This window comes from Rousettus aegyptiacus, unplaced genomic scaffold (genome assembly GCF_014176215.1).
Source record: "Rousettus aegyptiacus isolate mRouAeg1 unplaced genomic scaffold, mRouAeg1.p scaffold_m13_p_7, whole genome shotgun sequence".
Classification (NCBI taxonomy): Eukaryota; Metazoa; Chordata; class Mammalia; order Chiroptera; family Pteropodidae; genus Rousettus; species Rousettus aegyptiacus.
The window spans coordinates 94,656,096-94,670,236 of record NW_023416310.1 but is presented as its reverse complement, the minus strand read 5'-3'; the positions used below and the strand labels follow the sequence as shown (position 1 = coordinate 94,670,236).

At 35.1% G+C, this 14,141-nt stretch overlaps 1 long non-coding RNA gene across 2 annotated transcripts in view; it reads left to right on the top strand.

Annotated features, from left to right (window-relative positions):
• The window catches only part of LOC107500892, a 51,669-nt gene that overhangs the window by 32,395 nt on the left and 5,133 nt on the right, over positions 1-14,141 (top strand). Inside the window, exon 3 of one of the 2 annotated variants that reach the window (XR_001594622.2) lies at positions 3,384-3,582. The exons of the other annotated variant lie outside the window; for it this stretch is intronic. This is a non-coding gene — a long non-coding RNA (uncharacterized LOC107500892). The remainder of the gene's footprint in view (positions 1-3,383; positions 3,583-14,141) is intronic. 2 annotated transcript variants of the gene reach the window in all.

Genomic DNA, 14,141 nt, shown 5'->3' with positions numbered 1-14,141 from the left:
GTATTAAATATTTTGAAATGATAAACAGATATCTGTCTTTCTCAAAAAACTCCAGGGAGGTGAACTTACAGTGTAAATATATAAATGCCTTACTGTTAATGTGTACAGCTGAAACATTGGATTTCATTAACCAATGTCACCATTAAAAAAAACAAATTCAAAAAACAAAAAAAAACCCAAAACTCTAGAACCGGATGGTTTTATAGAAAGTTCTACTAACTTTTTAAGAAATATTAATTTTTATCTCATAGATTTTTTGGAAAATAGAAAAAGGGCAAAATTTATATATATCATTTTACATATGCTAGCATGACCTTATTTCAAAATTAGATGAGGACAACACATAAATTAAAATAATAGGCTGATTTTACTTATTAACATGGATTTGAAAATCTGAAATAAAATATTAGTTAATGCAACTATAGATTTAAAAATAACACATCAAGATTAAGTAGAATTTATCTTAGATATACAAGATTGTTCAACAGAGAAAATTTATATTATATATTAGTGTATTAGCAGACTAATGGAGAAAAAAATTGTATAATGATAGTCAAGATAAGGTTCAACATAAATTTATGATCAATTCTTAGCACTAGAAATAGCAAAAAAGTTCCCTAACTGACTAATATAGAACTGTTTTCATTTGCACATTTATCTAGAAAGACCAACTAAATCAAAAGATATACTATTAGAACCAGTACAAGAACTGACTAAGATGTTACATAAAAGATCAACCTTTTTTAGCACTAGCAACATCCAATCAGAAAACATGATAAATAATAATGTGGTATTCTCACAACTAAGAAATTTATTAAATATCTAGGAGTTGATTAATTATAGTAATAAAGTAATATACAAAGTATCTGCAGAGGAAAAAAAAACTTTAAAAAATATTAATAAATAATTTAAAAGATGATCTGAATAAGTGAAGAAAATTCTGTTTTTGGATGAGACAACTTAATATTATACTATAAAGACATCAATTTTCCCATTTAACTTATACATTCAATACAATACAATAAAAATTCTACTTAGATTTTTTTTTTAAGGAACATGATAATTTATTTTAAAATTTATTTGGAGAAATAAAAGTTTATGAATAGCTAAGTCAAGCTTAAAAAAACATGAATAGAAAGGGAGTTTGCCCTACTGGATATTAAAACACACGACAAAGCACAGGAACAACAGTGACGCATTTGTGCAACGAGCAACTGGGCCAATGAAATAGGACAGAGAGCTAGACAAATGGCCTATATGTACATGTGGAAGCTTAAATACGATGAAAAAAATATCACAAATCAGCACCTAGAAGCTTACATCGGGAAAACCGACTCACTATAGAGACAGAAATAAGACTGGATCATTGTCTCGCATAACATATAAATAAGGACTCTACATGGATTAAAGACCTAAGAAGAAAATGTACTACTATAAAGTGAATGGAGCATGATGTAGAGAGAATATCTCAGTGACCTAAGGGCAGGGAAAAGCCTTTCAAACAACATTTCAAAAACACAAATCATAAGGCAAGGTACTGATGACTTTGAGTCCGTCAACATAAAGGCTTTCTGTTTAGAAAAGACACCATGGAAAATTACACAGATGGCGATATGAAAAAAATACTGGAAATGTCTAAAACCCATAAGAGCTAAATGAATAACACAGGTAATCTCTGCAAGTCAATGAGGAAGGCAGCAACCTCAAAAGAAAAATGGGCAAAAGATACCAATAGGAAACTTATATGAGGAAACTTGAATTACTGCTAGAGATATGAAGTTATACCTCAGATCAGTAGTAATCCGAGGAATGTAAATTAAAACAACAATGAATTATCTCTTTATATTTATTAGACTGATAAAAGTTAGAAAGATGGATACAGCCAAATCTTGATGGGGATGTGGGGCTAGGGGAACCTCATCATTACTAATGGACCACTGCAGCCTTTCTGGAGAGCATCTGGCACCACTTAGTTAAATCAAAAATATACATACCCCAAACCCAGCAATTCCACACCTAGAATTCAAAGAAAATCTTGCATGCATCTTTAAGAGGATTTGCAAGTAGAGACTTACTGCAATATTTGTAGTGGAGAAGAGCTGAACGTAACCTATGAGTCCAACCACTGAGAGAGCAGTTAGATGAAATGTTGAGGATGAGCACTCTGAAGTACTAAGCAGCATTTAGAAAGAATAAATTAGATGTAAACACAGCAACAGGGGCGGATCTTAAAAACAGTGCTCAGTGAAAAAAGTAGTATCATTGAGCTATAATGTGATAGTTTCACATAATTTAAAAGTATATTAAAAGTACATTATAAAATGACACCTATGTTACAATATGCATATATAAAAAAAAATGCATGTTAACACATCAAAATGGTTGACTAAGGTGGGTATGGGGCCTAAAGAAGTCCATAAAAATCATTCTTAAGTCTAAACCCAGAGATAGTAGCTATTGACATTTTTTCTATCTTTTCTTCTATTGTAATAATAATGGCCATCATTTATAGATTACATATTGTGAGGCAGGCATTATGCTAATTACTTTACACACTTTACCCATTTAATCTTCCTAATTACCTCAGGAAGCAAATTCCATTATCATTTCCTTAAAAAAAATGAGACTGAGAGAGATTCTCAACAGCCTGCACAAGGTCATCCTGTCATGCAGAGAATGGATTTGAAACCAAGTCGCTACAACACTAAAGTCTATATGCTTCATCATTACGCTAGGTTGCCTCCATCCAGATCTTGAGCTATGTGATAATACACGCTTACATTTTCTGTTACAAGAATGAGAACACACCACACCACTACTTCGACATATACTATTTCTTTCATTTAACATTTAACATTTAACCATAGAGTAAATTCACCATAGTTAATATAGAGTTTCAACCTCATTTTAAAAGGCTGAAGACATGGAAACAACCAAAGTGCCCTTCAATAGATGACTGAATATAGACGTGGTACATATATACAATGGACTATTAGTCATAAGAAAAGATGAAATGTTGCCATTTGCAACACACGGAGAGATCTTAAGATTATGATGCTAAGTGAAATAAGTCAGACAGAAAAAATTCAGAACCATATGACTGCACTTACATGTGGGATATAAAACTGAAAGCAACAAATGAACAAGACAAACAACAAAAACTCACTGACACAGACGACAGTTTAGTGCTTACCAGAGGGAAAGCAGGGAGGGAGGGAGGTAGATAGGGTAAAAGGAGTCAAAAATATGGTGAAAAAAGGAGATGTGATTTTCAGTAGTGAACACACAATGCAATATACAGATGCTGTATTATTAAATTGTACATTTTAAACCTATATAGTTTTATTAACCAATGTCACCCCAATAAATTTAACTTAAAAAAGCTGCATAGTATTTCATTTCCTGAATGCATGGTAACGACAGCACGTGGCATTGGGATGGAGTATACTTCTCAAAGTGTTGACACAGCCACTGGCCCAACAGCAAAATAACACAGGTCTGGAAAGCTATGTTATTACCTCCTTGAAGATGAGAAACTGAGGCTCTACAGACCTGAGGGATTTCCCCAGCAGTATTTTCCTGGTAAATTCAAGTCCAGTGTTCTCCCTACTACTCCCTACTTCCATACTTCCTCTGAACCTGAAGGGAGATAGCATTGCTTACTCTGAACTGAACGAAATTATTAACTTTCAAAAATAATGTAGAACGTTTACAGCAGAGAAATATCAGACTTTATTTCCATGCACGACCTGATGAGCCTGCTTTGTGGTGCACAGGAAGCAGACGTGCAAATTAGCATTGTAACCAGCAGAATGCAGCCCAGGAGTCCATAACTTGTTTGCATTCTTACACAGGGGATTTGAATTAGAGAGGAGAGTGAGGTGAGAGAGGGAGGGAAATTCATATTGTTTTGAAGCACACAGGGTAGAGTTTATCTGCGAGGCCAAGAGTTACAGATTTTGTCTCTCGGTCTCCCTGTGGGTTAGACGAAGGTCATTCACTGTGATGTCATGCACTAAAACAAAACCGACAACAATGCAGATTTCCTTCAGATCACAATGTACTGCAAGGAACAGCTCTGAAGAAGCCCTTACACTGAGCGATGACAATCTATCTGAAACACATATGTGGCATGCCCACTCAATTAGCAACTTGCTTGTGTGCAAAACTAGTAGAAATTCTTCAACTGCTATTTGCTAAACAGAAGAATGCAGCTGGCCTTCCACTAAAATTGGAGATATAAGGTAGTATCAGAAGAGAGGGGAGAGATGGACCACAGTGGGGTAAGGGTGGGAGAGTAGGGAAAGCAATTGGAATTGGACCTTCAGGTCCAGGAAACAGTTTAACAGACAGGAGATGAAGGGAAGAGGCAGGATGGGATGGATGTGACAGTCCAAGAGGTCTGGAGTGGGGCAATTGATGGCATTTTCAGCAAATTCCTGTTGAGCTTGTATGGTATGTTGAGGGTAGGGTGCTTTGAAAATTCCATGCCATTTTCTATTCCCATAGTGTTCCCTCTGCTTTGCAAGCATTGCTTATTTCCTATTGCTCCCTGCTCTCCTGGAAAGATCCCCTACTCATCATCGAGAGTAAGCACAAGTGTCTCCAGCTTTGAATGATCCTTTTCTGACCCTACCAAACACGAATCATCCCTGTCATTGTACCTAAACTCACCTCCATTGCACTTGCCTTGCAGTCTGGCATTCATTTTTCATGGGCACCAGTTTCTCTCAGCATTGGAAAGTAGGAACACTTTGTCTTACTAGCCTTTGATTTTCCACTACCTAGCAGAGTGCTGGCACTTAATAAATATCCTTTAAATAGGTTTTATAATTTTCTACATACAGCTTTACACATCTTTTGTAGCATTTTGTTCCACAATACCTTATATTTTAATAGCTATTACAGTGGTACCTTTTTTAAAATTTAAACATATACATTTAAATAAATATATATACACATACATACATATATACATACATACATACATACATACATACATACATACATATATACTGTGTGTTCACCTCCCATAGTTAGATTTCTTTCTGTTACCACACATTTGACCCCTTTTACCCCATCTACCTCTCCCCTCCCCACACTCTCTACCCTCTGGTAACCACTAGTCTATTGTCCATGTCCATGAGTCTCTGCTTGTTTGCCCTGTCCATTTGTTGCTTTTAGGTTTATATGTAAATTCCACATGCAAGTGATATTATGTGGTTTTCAACTTTCTTTGTCTGGCTTATTTCACCTAACATGATTATCTTGAGGTGCATCCATGTTGTTGCAAAAGGCAGTATTTCATCTCTTCTTATAACTGATTAATATTCCATTGTATATATGTGCCACAGCTTCTTTAGCCAATCATCTATTGTAGGACACTTCAGTTGCTTCCATGTCCTGGCCAATGTGAATAATGCTGCTATGAACATCAGTGTGCAAATATCTTTTCGGATACCGGTTTTCAAGTCTTTGGGGTAAATACCCAGTAGAGGGATTGCTGGATCATATAGTAGATCAATTTTAAGTTCTTTGAGGAACCTCCATACTGTTTTCCATAGTGGCTGTACCAATTTGCAGTTCCACCAGCAGTGTATGAGGGTTCCTTTTTCTCCACATCCTCTCCAGGATTTGTTATTACTTGTCCTGTTGATGATAGCTATCCTGACAGGTGTGAGATGGTATCTCATTGTGGTTTTGATTTGCATTTCTCTAATAGCTAGCAATGTTGAGCATCTTTTCAAATATTTCTTGGCTGTTTGTATGTCCTCTAGGGAGAAGTATCTGTTCAGGTTCTCTGTCCATTTTTTGATTGGATTGTTTGTTGTTGTTGTTGTTGTTATTGAGTTGTATGGGTTCTTTGTATATTTTGGATATTAGGCCCTTATCGGAGGCATTGCTGGCAAATAGATTTTCCCATTCAGATGGTTGTCTCTTTACCTTGTTGACAATTTCTTTTGCTGAGCAGAAGCTTTTTAGTTTGATATAGTCCCATTCATTTATTTCTCCTTTTACTTCTCTTGCCTTTGAGGTCAAATTCATAAAATTCTCTTTAATTTCAAAGTCCTCGAGTTTAGTTCCTGTGTTTTCTCCTATGCATTTTATTGTTTCAGGTCTTATTGTTTCAAGTCCTTGCTCCATTTTGAGTTAATTTTGGTGTATGGCGATAAAAAACAATCTAGTTTCATTCTTTTGCAGGTGGCTTTCCAGTTTTCTCAGCACCATTTATTGAAGAGACTTTCCTTTCTCCACAGTATGTTTTTGGCTTTTTTTGGTCGAAAATTATTTGCCCATATAAATATGGGTTTAGTTCTGGACTCTCAATTCTGTTCCATTGGTCTATGTGTCTGTTTTTCTGCCAATAGCATGCCATTTTGATTACTGTTGCTTTGTAGTATAATTTGAAGTCGGGCAGAGTGATGCCTCCAGCCTCATTGGTATCTTTTAAAAATATAAATTTTATACCTGTTTATGACTGGTAACTAGATATAAAATTGACTTTTGTATATTGATCTTATATTCAGCAATATTGCTAAACTCTTGTTAATTATAAGAATTTGTAGATGTTTCTGTCTTAGATAGATAATTATATCAATTGTGAATTTTAGTTCTTACTTTTGAATGCCTGTATGTTTTATGTTTTTCTTCTTGCTATTCTGGCTAGGATCCTCAGCACATTGTTGAATACAGGTGGTGATGGAGGGCATGATCCTGATTTTAACGGGAATGCTTGCAGTATTTCTCTATTGAATATGATGGCGGCTCCAGGTTTTCTAAAGATACCATTCATCAGGTTAAGATTGTTCCTTTGCATTCCTAGTTTTCCCAAGATATTTTATCATGGATGTCTGTTGAATTTTATTGAAATTTTTTCTCATTTATTGCAATGATCACATGTATTTTTCTCCTTTTGCTCAATGATGTGGCAAACTACATTAATAGATTTTTGTAAATTTGAACTAAATTTGCATTTTGGGAATAAGACCCAAATCCAAGTTATGAGTTATATTTTGTTATACATTTCTTAATTTGGTTTGCTAATATATTGCTTAGGATCTTTTGTATCTATATTAGTAAATGAGATTGGAAGGTAGATTTCTTTTCTCCTATTTTCTTGTCTGTTTTTTCTATGAAAGTTATACAAGCCTCTAAAAAAAATTGGAGAGTATCTCCTGTCCTACCCTTCCTTCCCTTATAATCTGAATAGTTTAAGGTTGAAATTGTCCATTCCTTGAATATTTGATACAACTCACCTGTAAAACTGTCTGGATTCTATGTATTTTTAAAGAAAGATTCGTAACTAGTAATTGATTTTTGTTTACAGTGATAGGATCATTCAAGTTTTCTATTTTTTCTAGGATTGGTTTTGACAACTTTTAGTCCATTTTATATACATCTTCAAATTTGTTAACACAATGTCGTTTATAATATTTTATCATATTATAATGATTCTCCCAATCATTATAGCTTTACCGTGTAATTTAAATGCAACAAATTCATCCATTTTTAAGTGTAAAGTTCAATGAGTTTAGATGAATGCGTTCAGTCATACAAACAACAAATACTACAATGTGCTTTAAAAAACTTGGATTACCTCAAAAAAATTCTTACAGCTCTTTGTGTTCAATCTCTGCCCCAAGTAACCATTATATGTCTCTTTTCTGCCCCTATAGCTTTACCTTTTCCAGAATTTAATATAAATGAAATCATATGGTATTTCATCTTTCGTACATTACTTATTTTAGTTAGCAAAATGTTTTTGAGATTCAAAAATGCCATTGTATCAGTAGTTTATTTCTATTTTACTGTTGAGTAGTATTCTACTGTATGGATATGCCACATTTTGTTAAGTTCATTCTCCGCTTGATGAATATTTGAATTGTTTCTACTTTTTGGCTATTATGCATGACTGCTATGAACAAATCTTGGTGTAAACATACGATCTAATTTCTCTTGGGTAGATATTGAGGAAATTCCTGGGTCATATAGAAAGTATAATCTCACCTTTTTTGAGAAACTGTCAAACTGTTTTCCAAAGTACTGTACTATTTTCCCATTAGTGATATATGAGAGTTCACAATCTCTCTTTGTAGGATGGTTTTTTGCTTTTTAACCAATGAGGTGCCAACTATGAGTCTCATGAGCTAGTATCCTACTTTTCTTATGTCTTAGCATTTGTCTCCATCTTTTAGATGAAAGACCTTCTAAAATTAAGATTCTAGGTCACCATGAATTGACAGATAATCCCATGACAAATGCCACTACAGTACTTATTTATCCTTCTGGACATATTTTTAGCCTCAAGGAATTTCCTTACATTTATGCCAGTTCAACATACTTTTAGATGTGCAATTTTTTTACTGGTAGAGTTTCTCTAAATATCTGGTTCATCTTTGATTGGAAACAGAAGTTTGTTGTTGTTTTTGTTATTTTTTGAAACAGAACTTTCTACTTGGATGGTTTTAAAGTTGTTTGGAAAAAAATAAAGTTGTTTGGGTGTGTAATCTGAAGTTCCATTTGATCATGCCTTGCTCAAAGTCCTCCAGTGACTTTCTTTCATACTTTGACTGATATCCAAAGTCCTTACCATAGCCTGTAAAGCCTGGCAAAATCTGATTTCCTACTACCTCTATCATTTTCTCTCATTTCCTCCTCTCTCATCCAAATATATGAGCTTCTTTGAGTATGGCCAAAGACGTTCCTGTCTTAGGGCCCCCCATCTTCCCAGAACTCTCCAGATATTCATATGCCTTGCACTCTCATTCCATTTCGATCACTTATTTAAATATCATCTCTTCTGAGACACTTTTTACTCTTTTTGAAATAGTGTCTCTTATCACTCTCTATTCCCTTTTTCTATTTTTTCTTCACAGTACACATTATATATCTATTTATTTGTATATTTGCTTTTATTAATTAGTATGTAAACACTAGAAAAGCCCTTCTCCTTGTTTACCAGTGCCTACAACAGCACAGGACATACAAGATAGGTGCTCAAATATTTGCTGAATGATCAGATGAATATCACCATTATTTTAATACCAAAAAAAAAAAAAAACCCGAGTCATTTCCTCTTAGTAAGGAAACTATTTTCTGGGTCATGTGGCTTTGAAACTAACATGAAAAGAATATCATGTAATGCATGGAATCATTTTTTTTTATTAACAAGTTAATTTGGTTTTTGCAAAATGCACAATTCCCAAGCAGCTGCTTGAAAACTAGGCAATTCATTTCCAAGCTGTTTCCTGTAAGTACATTCAATAGTGTTAAATATTTATTAAGTGCCAGGGCGCTAAATTAGGTGCTGGTGGAAAGTGACCACATTTCAGTCCAGCCAGTGTGGGTCTGGAGAGCACAAAGGAGAGAGGTGTGGAGAGGTCCTGGCCCCCTTCCTCAGAGCCCTCAGGATCCACTCCCTAAATGAGAGGTGGTTTGAGAGAAAGTAGAATTATTCTGCGTTGAGTGTTATAATGGCCCCCAGTATTTTCTCCAATTTAATTTTCCTTGTGGCTAGGTTCTCCTGGGTCATCTGTTGTTTCTGGGATGAGTAGGTATTTCTAAGTAATAAGAAACTTCAGAACTTCATGGTATAAGCATGCATGTGTTCCTGAAAATGGGAATTCTGCCTGAATCTGCTCAATACTTGTTAATGTATGTTCCTGGGATTGTGCTTTAATGATTATTCTCCTGGTTTCTTTAATTCCTCTGAGTCCTGACTTACTTTGGGCCCTAGTTGCTCCCAGCAGGAGGTCATCAACTTAACCCTCTATTCTGTCAACCATGTCTTTAAAAATACATTGAGCCTTCATAAAGCTGGCATTTTAGCATCATGTTTTGCTCTCCCTTAGCTTCTTTGCTAAGAGTCTAGCTCACTAGCCACACACTTGCGTCAGCCACTGTGAATTGGAACCATCCACCGAGGTTAAGATGAATGGCAGGAAGAGGCCATTTTATACGGGGTAACAAGCCACAGTGTTGAACCATACTCAGCTTAATATGGTGCAGCGGAGCTCCCTAGGGTTGGGAGGTTGGGCTGTGTGGTGTAGGGAAACTGACTGGTAGAAGCAGGGTAGTATTGTCTCTAGTCCTGGCCTGAGTTTGAATATATACACTAAGTATATACTGGAATGGATCATTTTACCTCTATATTTAGGAAAATATTTCAGAGAACATATTATGACTATGTAATTCAGAGACCACATTGTTACTATATAGACAGTAACACATATTAGACAGAGCTCGTATTAGACAGAGCTCTGTAACATAACTGACTTTAGCTGTGGTCATGCACAAGTAAGTGCTATGGGCTTTTCAGTTTGTATGTGGGAAGACATGGAGCATAGCCTGCCCTTTTAGAGTATTCACCCACATAGCATATTTATATAATATGTGCAACATATGAACATGTATTACAGATACATGTAAATTTTGCAAAAATACAATTTAATTTAGCAAAAATCTACTGAGCACTCACCGTGTGCCAGACAATTTTCTAGACTACAAGGATAGATTAGGGATAAACCCTGCCTTCAAGGAGTTCAGTGTGGTTAAAGGACAGACTTATTCTCTCACTCCTTCTTGGCAAGGGTGGGTATAGTTTCTAAGACCAAAGAGCCATTAAATCATTCATTCATCGTTTTTATAACCACATTGCTTCCAAAGTTGTCGTTTGGCTTGGGTTGGCAAGTCACATTTTGGCTTTTTCCTATTTTTTTTTTCAATAAGCTTTCAGCTAAAAAAAAATATCTAAACTCTGCAGCTAAATTAAATAATTAAATTATCGTTTAAGGTCTCTTCTATTTTGGCACATAACATGGCAAAGTTTTGATTCTGTGAAGTGAAAGACTGTTTAGTGTTAAATGTTCAACCAAGCTTGGTTCCATTTATCAAACATCACAGTCAGTTAAAAAAATGGGGAGGAGAGAGAACAAAAAATGCACAAAAACCAAAAAGTAATATGTCAAACCACTGATGACACTTTTCATGTCCTAGAGACAAGCTTTGCAGGTAGAACACTATTTGAGGACACATTTGATAGAAGCCAATGTTGTTAATTTCTTTCTTTGTAAAATGAACTCTCATTCACTCAACAGACAATTAGTGCTGACTATACCAGGCACTTTGCTAGGCACAGAGGAAACGGAAGTAAAGCAACTGTAGTCCTTGTCTTCAAGGTATATGTAATTTAGTAGGGGAAGCTGACTATATAAACCAATATATACTAAGTGATAAAGCAAAGAAAGATGGATGGATGGAGGGAGGGAGGAAGGGAGAGAAAGGAATAGTGAAAGACTCTAAAATTTAAAAATGTCCATATACAAAGGTAATCCTGATGACTATTCAGAACTTTTCATCTCTATATGATGGATACTAGGAATTTTTTTAAAACCTTGCTTATGGCATTTCACATTAGTCATCTACTCCATTTGGCAAAACAGAGTACGTGTCATAGACCTCGATTCTGGTCAGAGTTCTTGCAGCTGATAGCTGAGTGGCCTTGGGCTAATCACATGCTCTCTGAGCATACTACCTCATCTGACAAAAATGGAGCTGGCTTACTACAGAAAGATGTTGATAGAAGAAAGCATTTTGTAAATGAGAAATTCTATAAGGTATGATTTCATTTTTCATTAAAGGACCCTTTAGCTGGATGCTCTCTAATTTTTCCAGTTAACCATTTGTATTTCTAGTAGACCAAGGTATCTTAACATAGGTCTGTTGCTTATTAATTGGCTTTCAAATTAGGGTAGTGGCTAAGATCACTTGGGTTTTGGGTGTATGTGCACATGTGCATTTTCCTTGTTCTATAGTTTTTATCAACTTCTCAGAGGGGTCCATGGCTGTAAAAGAGGCTAAGAACTGCTGATCTAGACAGAGTGCTTTTTTGGGGAGTGCAGAAGTTACCTTATTTATCTTTGTATCTCAATACCTATGTTGTGGTCCCCTGCACATTATAGAGGCTCCTAAATTTGTTATATTAATAAATTTCAAGATGGATATGTGTTACCATGGCACATATTAACATTTAAAATAAGTCTGGCTTCATCCTAGGGATGAAGTGTTGAATTTTGATGAATTGGTTTTATTCTAGGGAGGATATATTAATTTCTGTCACTGGCTGTCAAATAGGAAGAGGCCTGGCAATGGCACAGTTTTAAGCAATTGTTTTTCAAAGTTCATTATTTCTTTCGTTTTCAACTGATCAGGGAAGCTCCTTCTCTCCTCTTTGTTAAACTTGCAGATGGGTTTTGTTTCTTTGATTATGTCAAAGTTGAAGTCTGCTTAGTCATGAAGGCCTCAGCAAGAGTCTCCTCCGAACACATGGTTAGGATCTGGTGAACACGTGTCCCCTCCAGGAGAAACCATAGCCAAAAAGGCAACTTTGTGGGAATAGACACAAAACTTTCAGTAATATGCTTGTGTCTGCTCTGGCTAGATATTTCTTACAAAAATGCAGATATGTTAATACAAAAACATTGCTGACATGATTACCTGAAATTGTGAAGTTTTAGATACTTACCTCATACAAAAGAACAATAGAAATCAGTGAGGCACTTAGCTTGCCAAACTGTATCACAATTACAGCTAAAAGCACAAGGTTGTCCACTGCATTATTATTATAATATTAAAAAATGGGAAATAACCTAAGTGCTTATTAATAGGAGACTAGTTAAAAGAATTACCATACAGCCTAACAATAAAATATTAGTAACCTGTTCAACAGAATGAGGTAGTTGTAATGTACTGAAGTGGCCCTATAACTATAAGACATTTTTTTAAAATAGAAAATAATGCTTTTTAAAAAATGTTTTATCCTGAAATATTTATGGACTCATGAGTTATAGCAAAAGAAGTTCCATGTACCCTTCATCTCATCCCAACAGGACATTTAAAATATATCTTAAAAGAAAAAAAGGGGGTTACAGAATGGTATATGTGGTAGAATCCTATTTGTGTAAAAATAAATCTATCAAATTGTAAGCACTGGATATCTCTGAGGAATGAGATATGATTTACAAGAGAAGGAGCAAATGAAGGACTTTTACTTTTTAATTTATAAATATCTGCACTATCTTATGTAGATACCTATATTTATATATCTATATAGATTTCTATATATATAGATATAGATGTATATTTTGATGAGCATGTGTTGTTTTTATTTTTCAAAACACCAGAAAAATACATTTGGGAGGATGATTACTATGATGGCAAATCCATGCAATTTAACTAAACTTTGAAAAATTAGTTATTCTAATTTTGACAAATTTTAAAAGAAAATGGAAGCCACAATTCAGGAGTATATTAGGACATTTGGTGTCTATTGACCTAGAACTCACCACTACAGTCCTCATAGATTATGTCCTGGGAGAGGGCATTTTTCATGAACCACAAAACCTGTTTTCCATGATTCCTTGGACTGTTGGACCCTTTAGGCAAGACTAGACTACATATTTGGAAGCCAAAACATAAGGTGATTCTAAAAGGCCTTGATTTCTGTGTTTAAATGAAATTTTATTGCCAGAAGTATAATATGACCATTTTCCCCTAAGCCAGCTTTTGGATGTGCACATATTTCAGTATCCAAAATTTTAGTATCTAAAATTCAAACCTGGTCTTGGTATGCAATCTTGACTATTTTAAGCTCTCTGATTCCCCATGTGCTTTTTATCAACCTTTCTCTATCCTACAACTATTTTAATTATCTGGTACTTGATCAAAAATGCATTCCCAGCTGTACTGTACCAGTCAGTAGTGACTGACGGGGCCTCCCCATATCATTTAAGCTTCAGCGTACTCTCTACCCCATCTATTTGGAGCTGTCCCAGATTCCACAGGCTGCTGCACTATGCGGAGGTGGAGAGGGAAAGAGAAAACGAAGGGAAGGTGACTGCTGCTGATGGTCCGGAGTGTATAATATAACACTTCATTGGTCCCTGCTAATGTATTTAAACATTTGTTTATTGAGTAATTTATCTCTAGCACATTAGGAGGCTGTTAATGGTGTTAGAGAGGAGTAATTGCTGTTTCTGTGATTAAGTTGAAATGAACACAAATGCATAGTTAACAAGACATGGTATTTATATGATATTTGTAAGTCCTATAAATAGATTTTTCTTTCTTGAGTGCTAACCAGA